Raw genomic sequence first — 16958 nt, 5'->3', positions numbered from 1 at the left:
CAGATATGTGAGTGGCTTCAAGACTTCTTAAATAATAGAATCCGACATACTGTCTGCGAAGACGAGTGCTCATCAGAGAAAAGGGAATCGTCAGGAATGCCTCAGGAAAGTGTGACAGCGCCGCTATTATTCTCCATACACATAAATGATTCGGGGGACCGGGATGAGCAGCAATCTGTGGCTCTTTGCTGATGATACTACAAGACGACTTAGACAAAATTTCTAGTTGGTGTGTTGAAAGGCAGCTAACTCTAAATATAGAAAAATGTAAATTTATGCAAATGAGTAGGAAAAACAGTCCTGTAATTTCGAATACAGCATTACTAGTGAGCTGGTTGACACTTTTACGTTGTTAAATATCTAGACATAATGTTGCATGGTGATATGAAATGGAACGAACACATAAGGACGGCGCTAAGGAAGGTGAATCGTCGATTCAATTTATTGGGAGAGTTTTAGGAATGTGGCTTCATCTGTGAAGGGGACCGTGTATAGAACACTACTGCAGCCCATTCTTGAGTCTTCTCGAGTGTTTCGAATCCCCACCAGGTCGGATTAAAGGAGACATTGAAGCAGTTCAGAGGCAGGCTGCTGGATTTGTTACCAGTAGGTTCGAAAAACACACAAGTATTATGGCGGTGCTTTTGGGACGCAAATGGGAATCACTAGAGGGAACGCTATTGAGAATATTTAGAGACCCGGCATTTGAAGCTGAATGCAGAATGTTCCTACTACTCCCAGCGTACAATTTGCTTAAGGATCGAGAAGATAAAGGGAAATTAAGGCTCGTATGGAGGTATAGAGACAGCAGTTTTTCCCTTGTTTTATTTGCGAGTAGAACAGGAAAGGAAATGACGGGTAGTGATACAAGGTACCCTCTGCCACGCACCATATAGTGGCTTGCGGGGTATATATGAAGATGTAGAAACGTAAAAGATGCGTTTGTAAGTCTATTCCTTCAAGTGCCACTACTAGTTTCGCATCGCATAACCTGGCGTATAGCGTCGCAAAGTTCATGGTATCATTCAGCCTTTTATGAGGTATTGTACTGCATAATCTTGGATATCACAACATACTATCCAGTATGTAGGGGTGACACTCGATGGGGCAGCCTTCCACAGACATCTTGTATGGTTCAGCTGTGCTTTCTTTAACTTTTGAAGAGATTTCGTCTCCTTGTGATAGACACGCTATTTTAACATTCTCCTGCACATTCTTGTAGAATTTTCCGTATAATGAAGCAAATAATTTCGATAAATCATCGCTTTTTAAACTTGCTAATGAAAATGTGCTCATCAAAGGTCATAAAGCCACATCAGATTTGTAGCACAGTCAGTAAAGTGGTACATTATCACGCAAAAAAAAAAAAAAAGAATACAATCCCTAAAGCTCACACTAATTGATTCACACACAAAAATAGGTTACCGTTCTCCACCTAACTGTCTGAGCTGTAATTACTACACATTGTTTCTCTTCTAATAAATAAGTCGAAAACACATGTACATTAAATTGTTTACTTCATTCCATTAAAAAAATTTTTAGTAGTTTAATAGGAGGAGGGTTATCAATTTGACACCGTGTATTCACGTTATTCTGCTTATAACAATTCTGATACAAAAAACACCTCATTCTGAAACACTTTAGCTAACCCGAGACAGCTGCGCACAACGTTACATAAAAAGGGTTACAGATGTTAGGGAAACAAATAATAACAAACTGCACTGCAAGCACAGTATGCATCCTCACTTTCACATGCACAGATTAGGTATATGCGGTAGTAAATGTCCATGACCACTCAAACAGGTCAAAAAAAAAAAAACAGCGAAGAAACAGATAAATTTTGGGTAGAATTTTAAAAAATTATCACGAACGTCCCAAAGAAATATCCTATAATACACAGGGTGAATGCACAACTGAGCAGACAGAAATAATCAGGTGCATTGTTGGGAGCTACCCAGCTTATTGAAGGACAAACAAGAAACTATAAAGACTAATAAAAGTCTGCAGAGCAAACAACCTAATAATTAGATCCATTGCTTTTAAGCATCTCCCCAGAAAAGGAAACATGGATCTCTTCAAACCCCAATTTAGGGGAATTTCAAATAGACCATGTTAAAATATCCAGAGAATCATACTAAGAAATCCAAATGTCAAGGTAATAAGAAATGCTGAGTTAGATTCTGACCACTTGACCACTATGTACCTAAAATGATAGTTAAATTTCAACCAAGAAATATCAAGAGATCAGCCAAACCAAGGACTTTGAAACATGAGACTGAAAAAAACCAAACAAGATAGTAAATTTAGCAACAAACTAGAAACCTAAAGTCCAGAAAACTGGGAACAACTGAAATAATTTCTTGTCCAAACAGTAAAAGAAACAATACTCTTTACCAAAATCAAAAGACATGCGTGGTAGAATTTGGGATATGATGAAGCAGTCACAAGAAGACAACAATGCAGAAAACAGGACAAGATTCCTTCAAACGACGAAGGAAACTGCCAAACTGATTAGTAACTAGAAGAGAAATTATGATAAAAACCAATTAAAACGAATAGATCACGATTTCAAAATGAACAATACTAGAAATTTCGATAAGACTTCGAAGAGAAACTTAAGTAAATATTCTCCCAAAAAAATGTGCAAATGTGTGTGAAATCTTATGAGACTTAACTGCTAAGGTCATCAGTCCCTAAGCTTACACACTACTTAACGTTAATTATCCTAAGGACAAACACAAACACCCATGCCCGAGGGAGGCCTCGAACCTCCGCCGGGACCAGCCACACAGTAAATATTCTCCACCAAAGCTTTGCTTTAAAGAGAAAAATGGGAAAATAGCATATAATAAGTAAAAAAACTATGACATTTTAGCAAAACATTTTGAAAATTTACTAACCTGTGGATGACGGAAATAAAAATTTAACTTTCCACAAGGAAATACTCACTACCTGGTCTTAGATCCCACAACAAAAGGGGAAATCAAGGAAATCTCCTACTGGTTACCTGCACAATATAAACAAAAGCATTATTACACGGTGACAATTATTGACCTTTATGAAATAAAATCTGTATAACTTCTGAACGGTTTATGTTATTACGTTCAAACCACGCGCTTGCCTGAGGGGCATGATGGGCATTAGTATGCGCTGTATGGTTTGGTTTAGCGGCAAAGCACACTTTCATTGGGATGGGCACGTCAATAAACAAAATTGGCCCACTTGGGGGACTGAGAACCCGTTATCGAGAAGTCTGTTCAGCCTCAATGGGTGACTATGTGGTGTGCAGTGTCCAATCACGGAATAATCGGTGCCATATTCCTTGATGGCATGGTGACTACCGAACGGTACGTGAAGATTTTGGAATATATTTCATCCCCATTATCCAAAGTGACCCTCATTTCGACAAGATGTGGTTCATGCAAGACGGAACAAGACTCCATCGAAGTAGGAGAGTGTTTGATTTCCAGGAGGAGCGCTTTGGGGACCGCTTTCTAGCTCTGGGGTACCCAGAGGCCACTGGCATGGGCCTCGATTGGCCTCCATGTTCTCCGGATATGAGCACATGCGAGTCCTTTTTGTGGGCCTATATTAAAGACAAGCTGTAGAGCAATAACCCCAAAACCATTGCTGAGCCGAAGACAGCCATTCAAGATGCCACCGACAGCATCGACGTTCCGACATTTCAGAGGGTCATGCAGGATTTCTCTATTCGTATGCGCCACACCATCGCCAATGATGGCAGACATATCGAACATGTCATAACCTAAATCTGAAGATCTGTAGTGACGGTTACATGTTGACTAAAGTTTGTGCACGCAGTAGTTTGTAACTAATTTACTTTTTTTCATATAGTTCAATAATTGTCACCCTGCAGCTAGGGCAGAACAGCAACTTGACCCTGAATTTGACGAATATCAACGTGGTTTTAGAAAGAAAAGATAATGTTCGTAGCAGATTCTCAACTTAAAGTCAATAATAATGTATTTGAAGAGAAGATCTAAATATTTTGTATTCAATTTTGTTGACTTCAGGAAAGCCTATGACACAGTTGATAGGAAGTCACTGTTTGAGGTACTCAGTGAACTATGCTTAGGTAATAAAACCACACGTCTAATTAAACAAACGTTAGTATACACCAATTATGAAGTGAAATTTATAGGCGAAATTTCTATAAGTTTTGAGATCGTCTTCTAGAATAGTCATAAAGGAATGGAAAAGGTCATAAGCAGAAATCCCAGTCAGTGAGCAATGTAAAGAACGTCATAAAAGGGCCAACCAACAAATAGGTTGTTAATCGTTTGTGGATGATTTCGACACATTTTCAGACTCAATGCAAAAAGCCATTAGACAAATAGAATTTCTTGAAGAACAAGCTGAGTTAACACGCTTACAAATACTCTTTGAGAAAACCAACTTTATGGCGAACATTAAGCAGCCCCAAACAGGAGAAGTAATTGAAAAAGCCATTAAACCAATAATTAATAAGATGAAAACAGCATACTACCTCACCAAGGACGTATATAATAGGAAATCAATATCGATCAATGCCGAACTTACTTACTGATCTACAGTAATTCACCTGCAAACATTTTATGTGGCAGAATATTTAACTCTAAACAAAAAGGTGATGATGTAAGCACAGTTACTCACACAAAGAAAAATACTGAGGAAAACTTTAGGACCAGTTAAAGGGCAAACACAGCACAGAAGTAATAATAGTGAATTTTATACACATAATCGCGAACCCAGAAATTCTTCGCAATTGCTAAATAGGGACGGGAACTGGATACGCGTACTAAACTGAGTCTCCCTTCTTTCTCTTCGCGTTCTCTTTGTCCGTCTCCTCTTCCTTCCCCTCTCTCTGTCCATTACGTCCTCTCCTTCTCTGCTCACCTCTCTTTGTCCGTCCCCTCCTTTCATCTCTGTTTATTCATAGCCTCCTCCCTTTCTATCCTTCTCCTCTTTCCCTCTTTTTGATCTAGAGCCTTGTTCGCTGTTATAGCCAAATAATCCTTGACTGGGAACGGAAGTCGCTTACAATGAATGGGTAAATCGGCTGGGATCATTGCTATACATGACGTAAGAGAGATGTCCCCTGCTGTTGGATGTGTGAGGATAGTAGCTTCATTGACAGTGTTTCGCATAATATGTATCTTTAAACACTTAGGGTTACAAAGTGTCGCACGATACAGATTCCGTAGTAGTATTCTAATCACAAGCCAATGAACCATAAATATAACTTTCCTGTTTTCTATGAAAGCCTACTCCGAGGAAGAAAACAAAATAGCACATACAATTTTTATTTAAAATTGTGTATAAAAAGAAAGAATATATATGGGAGCAATAATATGTCCAGTGGTTTAAATTCCCCATTATTGTTGTGAAAACTGACTGCAAGACAGAAAATGAAGCTGCACTTTTCCACAGCGCAACGGATTTCCTTTCACGCAATCTCCTGTTTAAAAAAAATTTTGGCCTATGTCTGTCTGTATACTTATTCGAGTATTGTGTAGAAATATTAAGTAAATAGATCCATGACTTTCGAAATATTTCGTTACAATGTTTTCAAAATGTAGCCTATGTTTGACCAAACATTTATTAGAGTATCGTGTAAAAATTTGTAGTAAACCAGTAAATAACTTTTGATAAAAGCATGAACCAAATTTAAAGTAAACCAGTCAAGAACTTTTCGAGATTTCTGGTAAAAACATTAATCAACTACTTGTCTTCATACAGTAGTACAGACTTACATATAGATTTAGATGCCTTATCTACACCGAAGTGCCAAAGAAACTGGTATAGGCATGCGTATTCAAATACAGATATATGTAAAGAGACAGAGTACGTCGCTGCGGTCAGCAGCGCCTATATGAGAACTTGTGTCTGGCACAGACAGGTCGATTACTACTGCTAAAATGGCAGGTTATCAAGGTTTAAGTGAGTTTGAACGTGGTGCACGAGCGATGGGACACAGCATCTGCGAGGTAGCGATGAAATTGGGATTTTCCCGTAAGACCATTTCACGAGTGTGCCGTGAATATCAGGAATCGGGTAAAACATCAAATCTCCGATATCGCTGCGACCGGAAAAAGATCCTGCAAGAATGGGACGAAGGACTACTGAACAGAACCGTTCAACGTGACAGAAGTGCAATCCTTCCGTAAAGTGCTGCAGATTTCAGTGGTGGGCCATAAATGTCAGCGTGCGACCATTCAACGAAACATCATCGATACGGGCTTTCGGAGCCGAAGACCTCCTCGTGTAGCCTTGATGACTGCGATACCCAAACCTTTACGCCTCGCATGGGCCCGTCAACAACGACACTGGACTGTTGATGGCTGGGAACATGTTGCCTGGTCGAACGAGTCTCGTTTCAAATTGTATCAAGTGGATGGACGTGTACGGGCATGGAGATAACCTCATGAATCCATGGACCCTGCACGTCAGCAGGGGACAGTTCAAGCTGGTGGAGGCTCTGTAATGGTGTGAGGCGTGTGGTGTGCCGTTGGAGTGATATGGGACCCCTGATACATCTAAATATGACTCTGACAGGTGACACATCTGATCATCTGAATCCATGCATGCTCATTGTGGATACCGACGGACTTGCGCCATTCCAGCATGACAATGCGGCATGCCACACGTTCAGAATTCCTAGAGAGTGGCTCCAAGAACACTCTCTGAACTTAAGCACTTCCGCTTGCCACCAAACTCCCCACACATGAACATTATTGAGCATATCTGGGATACCTTGCAACGTGCTGTTCAGAATAAATCTCCATCTTCTCGCACTCTTACGGATTTATGGACAGCCTTGCAGGATTGATGGTGTCAATTCCCTCCAGCACTATTTCAGGCGTTAGTCGAGTCCATGCCATGTCGTGTTACGGCACTTCTGCGTGCTCGCGTGGGCTTTACACGATATTAGGCAAGTGTACCAGTTTCATTGTCTTTTCAGTGTATTAAGAACAATGTAGCCATGTTCGTCCGAACGTTTATTGGAGTAGCATATAAAAATTTAAAGTAAATCGGCCGAGACGACTGCCAATAACCTTTCTCCAATATATACATATATATAACACATCCGTGAAAGATGTGTAGCCTATATCTGTCCAAATATTTATTAGAGTTTCGAGTGAAACAGTTAAGAAAACCTGTCAAGAGTTTTTCGAGATTTTTCGTTACAACATTAAACAAATGCATGTCTTTATATGCAGTACATACAGAGTGTTAAAAAAAAGTGTCGAACTTAGCGATATGGTAGTACTCATCGAAACAAGAAAAATAAGTCCTATAAAGATGGGCCCGGAAACGCATACTTTCTGAGATAAACACGTGATTGGAGGTGAGGTTGCGCGACCCTTCGTTGCGGATATTAGCCCAGTCGTTGCATTGGCGCTTCGTCAAATATGTCGGCAGGGTATTAGCGTGTCTTACCCACAGTACTCTACCAACCAAAAGGTGGTCTGCAGTCAGTTGTGTGCTACGACTCGTGTTGTAGGCTACGTTAGTTTTTATCGTGTTTGTGTGCCTTATTGTACAGTAATGTCAACCCTGAGTACGTATCATGGTGTTTTACCTTCTTCCAAACACGGATTCACTAATGTGTTTACTGTTATTGCGCTGTTTGTACGTACAAATGGTGTAGTACATTTACATTTTTCCTCTTCCACCACTTGTTAGCAATAGAAGCCTATTACTTGATACGTGAAACGGCGGATATGATATTCTGTTATGGTTTAGCAGATGGATGTAGCATGCGAGCCCATGCAGCGCAGAGTGCTCTCTGATAGCTGTTCGACAGACTTTTCCAGCGTCTAAGGGACAGGTTCCCTTGCACCTCGGAAGACTGATGGTGGAATGCCTTGCACAGGCCGCACGCCTGACAAGGAGGATCGTGTGCTATGTTCGGTGGAAGAAACCTGTGGGACCAGTGAACGACGATTAGCAGCGGCAGAAGGCGTGTCTTACTCTCTTATCTGGGGGTACGTCATGAACAGTTGTTGCACCCATATCATCTACAGTGCGTGCAGGCCCTAAGGCCACAGGATCATTATGGCAGACGGCGGTTCTGTCAATGGTTGTAGCAGATTCACTGTTCACATCCAGGATTTTTTTTATTTACCGATGAGGCAAGTTTCACAAGAAATGGTGTTATGAATTTCCATAACTAGTATGTATTGCCAGATTTAAATCCCCAATCAATTCAGGAAAGAGGGCATCAACACCGATTCTCAATCAACTTATGGGCAGACGTACTTGGTGATAGATTAATCGGGCTACACGTGCTACCACAGACGTTAACTGGGGCACATTATCTGTATTTTCTCATTAATGTATTGCCTACCTTGCTGGAGGTCGTGCCATTGCAGCAACAAATACAAATGTGATTCATGCATGACAGCTCACCAGCGCACTTTCGTCACCTTGGCCTGCTCGTTCCCCAGACCCCAATCCCCTAGATTTTGGTTTGGGGACACTTGAAGAATTGGTCTACGCTACGCCAATCAACGATGTGTGGAAACTATAGGATAGCGTCTTCAATTCGTGCGAGCAGGTACAACAACCGGGTATACTTCAAAGGGTGCGTCATTAGTTACAGCGGAGGGCAGAACGGTGCATTGTCATGAATGGACGCCACGCTGAACACCTCCTGTAAACAGGTGTTTATCGTAGAAAGTACACATTTTTCGAACCCATGTTTGTTGGACTTGTCTCAGAAAGTGTGCTTTTCGGGATCCATGTTTATTGGCCTTATTTTTCTTCTTTCGATGAGTACTATCACCTCTCAAAGTATTCGACACTTTTTTTAAGCTCCCTGCATGTATAAAAACCACGGTCCCAATCTTTTCGAGATTTCTGGTAACTATGTTAAATAACGACTTGTCTATATACAGTGAAATATAGGCTTTCTATAGACGTATTAATATACTATATGTATTAAAAAACAGTTCAGCCCACGTCTGTCGGAACATTTATTGCAGTATCATATGAAAATTTGAAGCAAATCGGTCGAGATTTTTTCGAGTTTGTTTACTAGCGACCTGGCCCATCTTCTCACTACGCCATGTAATCAAAAGTTTCCGGACACCCCCGAAAACATATGTTTTTCATATTAGGTACATTGTGCTGCCACCTACTGCCAGGTACTCCGTATCAGCGACCTCAGTAGTCATCAGACATCGTGAGAGAGCAGAATGGGGCTCTCCGCGGAACTCACGGACTTCTAACGTGGTCAGGTGATTGGGTATCACTTGTGTCATGAGTCTGTAGGCGAGATTTTCACACTCCTAAACATCCCTAGGTCCACTGTTTCCGATATGACAGTGAAGTGGAAACGTGAAGGGACACCCACAGCACAAAAGTGTACAGTCCGACCTCATCTGTTGACTGACAGACACTGCCGACAGTGGAAGAGAGTCGTAATGTGTAATAGGCAGACATCTATGCAGACCATCACACAGGAATTCCAAACTGCATCAGGATCCACTGCAAGTACTACGATAGTTAGGCGGGAGGTGAGAAAACTTGGATTTCATCGTCGAGCGGCTGCTCATAAGCCACACATCACGCCTTGCTTGGTGTAAGGAGCGTGAACATTGGACGAATGAGCAGTGGAAAAACGTTGTGTGGAGTGACGAATAACGGTACACAATGTGACGATCCGATGGCAGGGTGTGGGTATGGCGAATGCCCGGTGAACGTCATCTGCCAGCGTGTGTAGTGCCAACAATAAAATTCGGAGGCGGTGGTGTTATGGTGTGGTCGTGTTGTTCATGGAGGCGGCTTGCACCCCTTGCTGTTTTGCGTGGAACTGTCCCAGTACACTACATTGATCTTTTAAGCACCTTCTTGCTTCCCACTGTTGAAGAGAAATTCTGGGATGGCGACTGCATCTTTCAACACTATTGAGCACCTGTTCGTGATGCACAGCCTGTGGCGGAGTGGTTACTCCACAATAACATCCCTGTAATGGACTGGCCTGCACAGAGTCTTGAGCTTAATACTATAGAACACTTTTGGGATGTTTTGGAACACCGACTTCGTTCCAGGCCTCACCGACCGACATCGATACCTCTCCTCAGTGCAGCACTCCGTGAAGAATGGGATGCCATTCCCCAGGAAAGTATCCAGCACCTAATTGAACGTATACCTGCGAGAGTGGACGCTGTCATCAAGATCAAGACTAAGGGTGGGCCAACACCATATTGAATTCCAGCATTCCCGATGGAGGGCACCACGAATTTGTAAGTCATTTTCAGCCAGGTGCCCAGATACTCTTGATTACATAGTGTATCTACAGCCGGACGACTTATGTGGTGGGCCACTGTGTAGGGCTATGAATAAAATTCTGAATATCATCACTTTCATTTAACTCACACGACGTAAGCGGTATGGAGCAGGAAAGTTGTGTGGTGGAATGAATGTTTTTTGTTCCAAACAAAAATTGCGTTTGGAGTGACATCTCATGGTAATGATGGGAGCACATTGTATTTACTCGAATCTAATGTGCCATCGAATGTAATGCATACCTCAATTTTTAAAACTGAAATCGTAAAAGAGGAATTTGTTGGCACATCAACTGTAGGCTAAATTTAATATGATATAGGACTAGATGTATACGTTAGTCATCGAAACAACAACAATTTCTAAGTGACCCATTGTTAAGTGACACAGCTACTATCAAAAAAGAATGCCCAACTTGATTACCTACATCAATTGCAAACAAACATGCCGTAAATTACAAGGAGGAATCTACATCAGAAACAGATCCACTTTCTCTTTCCCCATCACCCTTGGTTTCGTTTCAGAGCACATCATGTTCACTGCCGTCCACAGCATTCGAAATAAAATATTTCTTGAATGATTTTACAATCATTGGTACTGCAATGCTTTTTCACGCAGCTCAAAACCCAGTGTATGATAATGTGGGGTGCAGCACGCTTAAGTTTTCCTATTGGTGTCAGTTCACGGTGTGGTTCGTAAAACCGTTCTTTGTACTGTTCCTGAACGTATATTTTGAAAGGTTGTATCAGAGAAATCGTTCCTACATAAGAAATAACAAGGTTCCTGGCTGGGCTGTGGATCTTTTTTTTACGTCATCAGTGAGATGCAATGATGGTAGTTTGGAAAGCCCATCAGAACAGAGTTCCCATACATTTCGGAGACCAGTCAAGCATTAAAGTTTCAGTCATCCATACCTTCTTTTTATTTCGAACAATGACTTCATTAGGGAATAGCTATTCGGTTTTAGGGGCCTTGGGACTCTTTTTCCGTTTCAAGATTTAGAAACAGGGAAGTTTTCTTTCATCTGCTGTGACTGACAGCACTACATGTATGCGATGATTTTTAACGCTCTGATGTTTTCATGGTAATTTCATTTTTCCCATTGTCAACAGTTGTGTAATTATGTGCCGTACCGAACCAAATTGGTGTTTCATCAATGTTGCCTATTTGACAAATCTAAATGTTCTTCTTCCCGAAGTGTGATGACATACTGCTGAAAATCTTGAAGTTTTTCTCAAGATCTTGTAGAAGCTTTTGGCATTTTCATAAAGTGACTAGCCTTAAACTCTTGCCTCAGTATTTTGCGATCTGCAGCCACCTCTTTTCCTTTCTCCCTTATGGTGCCACTATTCACGGGTTGCCCATTCTTCCTTCTTTCATGGACAAATTCCAAAACTTTTACTTCAATGTCAGGATGTCTTCCGTTGTGAGGGCCATTGAATTTCTTACTAGTAGCGGTAGTTGCAAATAATGAAAGTTCCTGTTTCTTCGATAAGCAAACTTACTTTTAGCTACACTGAAATCTTATCCTGCTGTCCTGTCACCCTACTTTTCAGTATACAGAATTTCATTACACTTGAAAGATTGTGTCATACAATGTTATTCTCTGCTTGCCTTCCATTTCACGACTACCTAATGCAAACACACTACGCTGTAATAGACCAACAATAATGTAAAGATGTTGAGAATTACAAAAATGCACCATAATGTAAGGAATAACATCTAAATTTCAATGATGGTGCTGGTGGATGAGGGATTCAAGTTTGCACTCAATTCTAATGCACTATCGAATCTTACGTATATGATGCACACAACAGTACAATGGCATTTTGGTGTTTCAAACCATAAAATTTTCTAGCCTTATGTAAGGTATATCCACTCAAGGTTCCACTCTACAGACATGTATGATCTCTCACATCTCTAATGGCAGCGTACAATGACAGCTGCTTATGAATGATCTCTCTTCCCCTGTTCAGCAACATTCTTCCAGAAGCAGAAGGCGTCTTTATCAGCCGTATTACCTACAAGGCAGGAGTGGGAGGATATAGTTATTTAAAAATTAAGAACAGATCATAATGCAATGTTAACTCATAGTGTTACGGTAACTGACAACATAAGCGACAAAACAAATGAGAAACATGAACTCGTAAACTGGCTAGTGTGCCTTAGTACATACTGCTTAAACTGTAGGGGTCAATCACCTGCTATATCTGGTTGATTACATGTGGACACAGATATGTCCAGGGACTGTATTTTTTTCAAGCAGTAAAAAGTACAGCCATCAGTTGCAAAATCCATCACTGTGTGGCCATTTTCAGTGCAGCAAATGTAAGTTAAAACATTATAACCACTTACACAGGGTGATCAGGAACAGTATGAAAAGATTGTAAGGATATTGCAGGTAGATTGTGCTGAGAAATAATTGTTCAGAGAAAAATTCTATTTGTTACAGCGTTTTCGAATTAATTAGCATTAGCAAGCTAGGATGCTACTGGACGTCAGCTTTGCACCCACAATTTATGATAATTGTATAATCATTTGGAGCCATGTACTTTCAGAAACCTAGCAAGGGCTTGTACAATCCATGCCACCGAGAATCGTAGCTGTATTAGGTGGTCATAATATTTTGTTTCATTATATTGTAGGTTCTGGCTCACTAAATTATAAACTAAATATTGTATTTTATAAATAACACAACTGACTTTTAAAAATCAGTAAAAAATCAGTATGTTTAATTAGGTAAACCGACTTTATAATGTTAACTAAATACCTATTTTCTACAATAAAACAACTAATTAAATTAACAAACTGATTTCTAACTGCATTTACTTCATTTACAACACGATTTTAACCAAATAACATCTATTAGTTAACAAAAGTAAGTTCTTTTCTTAAAGAAATCACACTGTGATCGTAAGATAATGAAATGTATTAGTTAAAACAAAAGTACATTATTTTAAAAAATCGCATTGTGAAGATAAGTAAATTCATTAAGCTGTATTAGTTAACAAAAGGATATTATATTAAAATTATCATTTTTTATTTTTTCTATCATTCTTAGAATGTTTCAGAAATGTATATATGAATAAGGTTAACACTTTTACAAATTGTTTAAATTTTTCATTAATTTATATAGAAGCAAATGTTAATAATTAAAAATTTTCAGTAAGTAATCTATGTAGTGCATCATATGTTAGATTCTTTTTACCATACATAATTATATAAGCAAGTATATCAATTGGAATTTTATCATCAAAAGTTGCATAAAGTTTCATTTTTTGTGTAGATATAACATCCTTTCTACATGTCATATTAATTACATAAATTGTTTAACTGGTTATAAAACTATAGGGATCAATATCAATATCTGATTCTAGTAAAGCAATTCTTTTAAAAGAAATGCGTCATATGCTTTTAGAAAACTATTTGGTGGACTAATATTCCACATTTCTTGAGGAAAAACTTCATTTTTACCATTTTTCAAATACATATTCTGTAGTTTAACATGATCAAATAATGATGAATCAAATAATTGACTAATTTTTCAATTTGTCTCACATACAACAAAAACAAAATATGGCATATCAAATTCTATAATGTTATGATAATTTGTTATATGTAGTTTAAATTTGTTTTTACCAGATAATCCAGCAACTTCTTCTGTTTGAAGTTCATAAAAAGAAATAGGAAGTTTAGGATTTTAAAAAATTTTCACATTGTTCAGGTTCATAATTTGGTTCAAATTTAAAAACAGGTACATGAATTTCCATAGATTCTATAACAATACTATCTTCTTTTGGAAGTCTATCTTTTGTTTCGACACCAGCATCATTTTTATCAAACCAACATAGAATTGCATCTCCACGAAATGAACTACGTGTAAAAATTACAGTTAAGTTTCCTTCAAACATAATTCCTTTATAATCTTTAAGATATCCAACAAGCATTGATAATGGATAAAGAACTTTATATTTTATACTATTTCTTTTTCCTATATTAAGAATATGTCCTTCTAAACTTATCAGTAACAGATGAAGTTAGATGTAATAAAACTGTTGATGAAATAAAACGATGTTCAATTCTAGATGATATATTATTTCCATTTTTAATTGTTATATAGTCAAACAATTTAATTACATTATTATCAATTAATTTGTATTTGATGTTCCATCATAAGTTGAATAATCTGTGGCATCATTGCTAATAATACTAAAATTCATGTATAATTGTGAATGATTTGGATGTAGCCAACCATCACCAATATTTATTTCAATTTCTTTATCTTTGTTAGGAACATTTAAATTATTTTTAGATTTTTCATTAACAGGAAATGAACAAAACTTATAACTTTAAGTTTTATTCATGATTTAATAAGGCACAAATTTATTAAGATATTAAGATATTTCACAAATAACTGTTATAGTACCTCCATGAAAGTTAATGAAATTATCATTTTCATCAGTTATAGTAATTTCTAAATCTTGAATTGCGTTAAAAATAGGAACATTTATAGGATAATTTGTTTCATAAATTATTGGTCCATCAAACTCTGCATTATGTTTGAATGAAGCGATAATATTAGTTTCCTTATGAAAATGATCTTCATGTTTTATTTACATTTCATCAGCAGGCTCAAAATTTTTATTATTAATTCAGAAGAAATCATTTTAGGAATATTTTTAGCTACAGCTTTTATTTTGCTTGAACAGTTTGATTATTAAAACCAAATTTACTTCTAATACTATCTTCTATATCCATATGCAGTTTTACATCACTTTCAGAAACAATTCTGCTTGAAGTGTCATCTGCTTTAATGTGTATATTAGGTTTCTTCAAATGTATAATTTTTTAAATATTTTAAATTTATTGACCTACAAGAATTTCTATTGTTTCTTCATCACAATAAAGTTTATTACCTTTTGTTCTAATATTTGGTATTAAGAAACATTAGTATAATTATCATGTAATAGAACAGTTAATCGTTTCCTAAGTATAGATGATTTATCACTAAGTTGACAAAATCTACTCATTTACTATTGAAAAATTATTATAAATGAAAATATATTAATAAATGAGAAAAGAATTAATAAATGAGAAAACAATTAATAAATGAAAAATTATTAATAAGTGAACAAAACAAATTGGGAACATAAAGTAAAAATTCCAGAATTTTAGTGAAAAAACAAACATGGTAAACTTGTACCAAATTCTGTAAGATGTGCAATAATTGGATCAAGTGGTTGTAGAAAAACAACATTAATATTTGATAATGAAATTTTAGCTGCAGGGCTGTTGAATTGGAATAAGATAAAATAAGTTAAAGAAATTGTTAGTTTTATTGAAAATAATGAAGAAATTATCGCATTAGATGAATGTGAAGATAATACAATTGTTGTATTTGATGACTTCACTTTAGAAAATCAAGATATTGTACAAAATTATTTTACTAGAGGCAGACATAAGGATATAGCTTTTACTTGGCTCAGTCTCATCCAAAAATACCAAAACACAGAGTCAGAGCCAATCTAATTTTTTAAAATATTTTTAGACTAGGTGATAAAAATTTAAATTAATTTTATTATGAATTTGGTGGAGATTTAAGGTTCGGTAATTTTTAAGAATTGCGTAGTAAATGTTGAAATGTAAACACAAAAATTAACATTAAACAAAAATTAGAAGTTAACATTACTATAGATGATTAAATGAAAAGTTTAATGGTGAAGATTTATCAAATTGAGCAAATATATTATTAAATTCAGGGCCATTATAATCTGATAAGAATCCAAATAAAATAAAATCAAGTAGAGGTAAAAATATAAATATTTAATAAAACCAATTGTTGATGATTATTTTCCAAACTTAAGAAGAACTATATATAGATGATTCAAATATTAGTTTTCCTGAAACAAAAAATTTGTGAAGGTTTAGTTAAAAAATAAACAAATAAAGCAATGAATATGTTTGGAAAAATGATGTTAGACAATTAATGGGTAGTTTATCAGTTATTCATGGTGAAGAAGATTAAGAAAATAAAAAAACATCATAATGAAAATGTTAGTATTGCACAAATGTTAACAAATAAATTTGGTCATTTTATAACTGATAATCCAAAAGGAATTCTGTATTTAATTTGATTTTCAAATATTCTTCCACATACATTTTGGAATAGTGATAAATATGAAAAGGATTAGTAAATACTTTAATTAACAAACAACCATTTGAAATGCATCTTCCCAGTTGTAAACTTTGTGGTCCAAGTATAAAATTAGGAGAAAGATTAGCTAAAGGTCGTAAACGTATAAATCCATTAGATGAAGCTTGCAAAAAACATTATATTGCTTACAAAGGTAATTAAGATTTAGAAAACACATAACTGAGAAAACACTTCAGTTAGCTGCAAAAGAAGAATGTATGCAAATGATGCTTCATTTGGTGAAAAAATGGCAGCAACAGCAGACAGAGGAATAATGTACAGAAAAAGAAAATTAGGTATGGTAGTTGACGTTAATATAGAGGTAAATGGTAGGGGATTATAAAATCATTATGAATTTTTAACTATATAAATAATCTTCATACACTTTTAAACTATATAAAAATCTTTATAAATTTTTAACCATATGTAAACCTTTATTCGAATTTAACCATAAATTTTCATAAAATTTTAACTA

This window comes from Schistocerca serialis, chromosome 3 (genome assembly GCF_023864345.2).
Source record: "Schistocerca serialis cubense isolate TAMUIC-IGC-003099 chromosome 3, iqSchSeri2.2, whole genome shotgun sequence".
Taxonomy (NCBI): Eukaryota; Metazoa; Arthropoda; class Insecta; order Orthoptera; family Acrididae; genus Schistocerca; species Schistocerca serialis.
The sequence above is the reverse complement of the archived record's forward strand: the minus strand, read 5'-3'. Positions refer to the sequence as shown.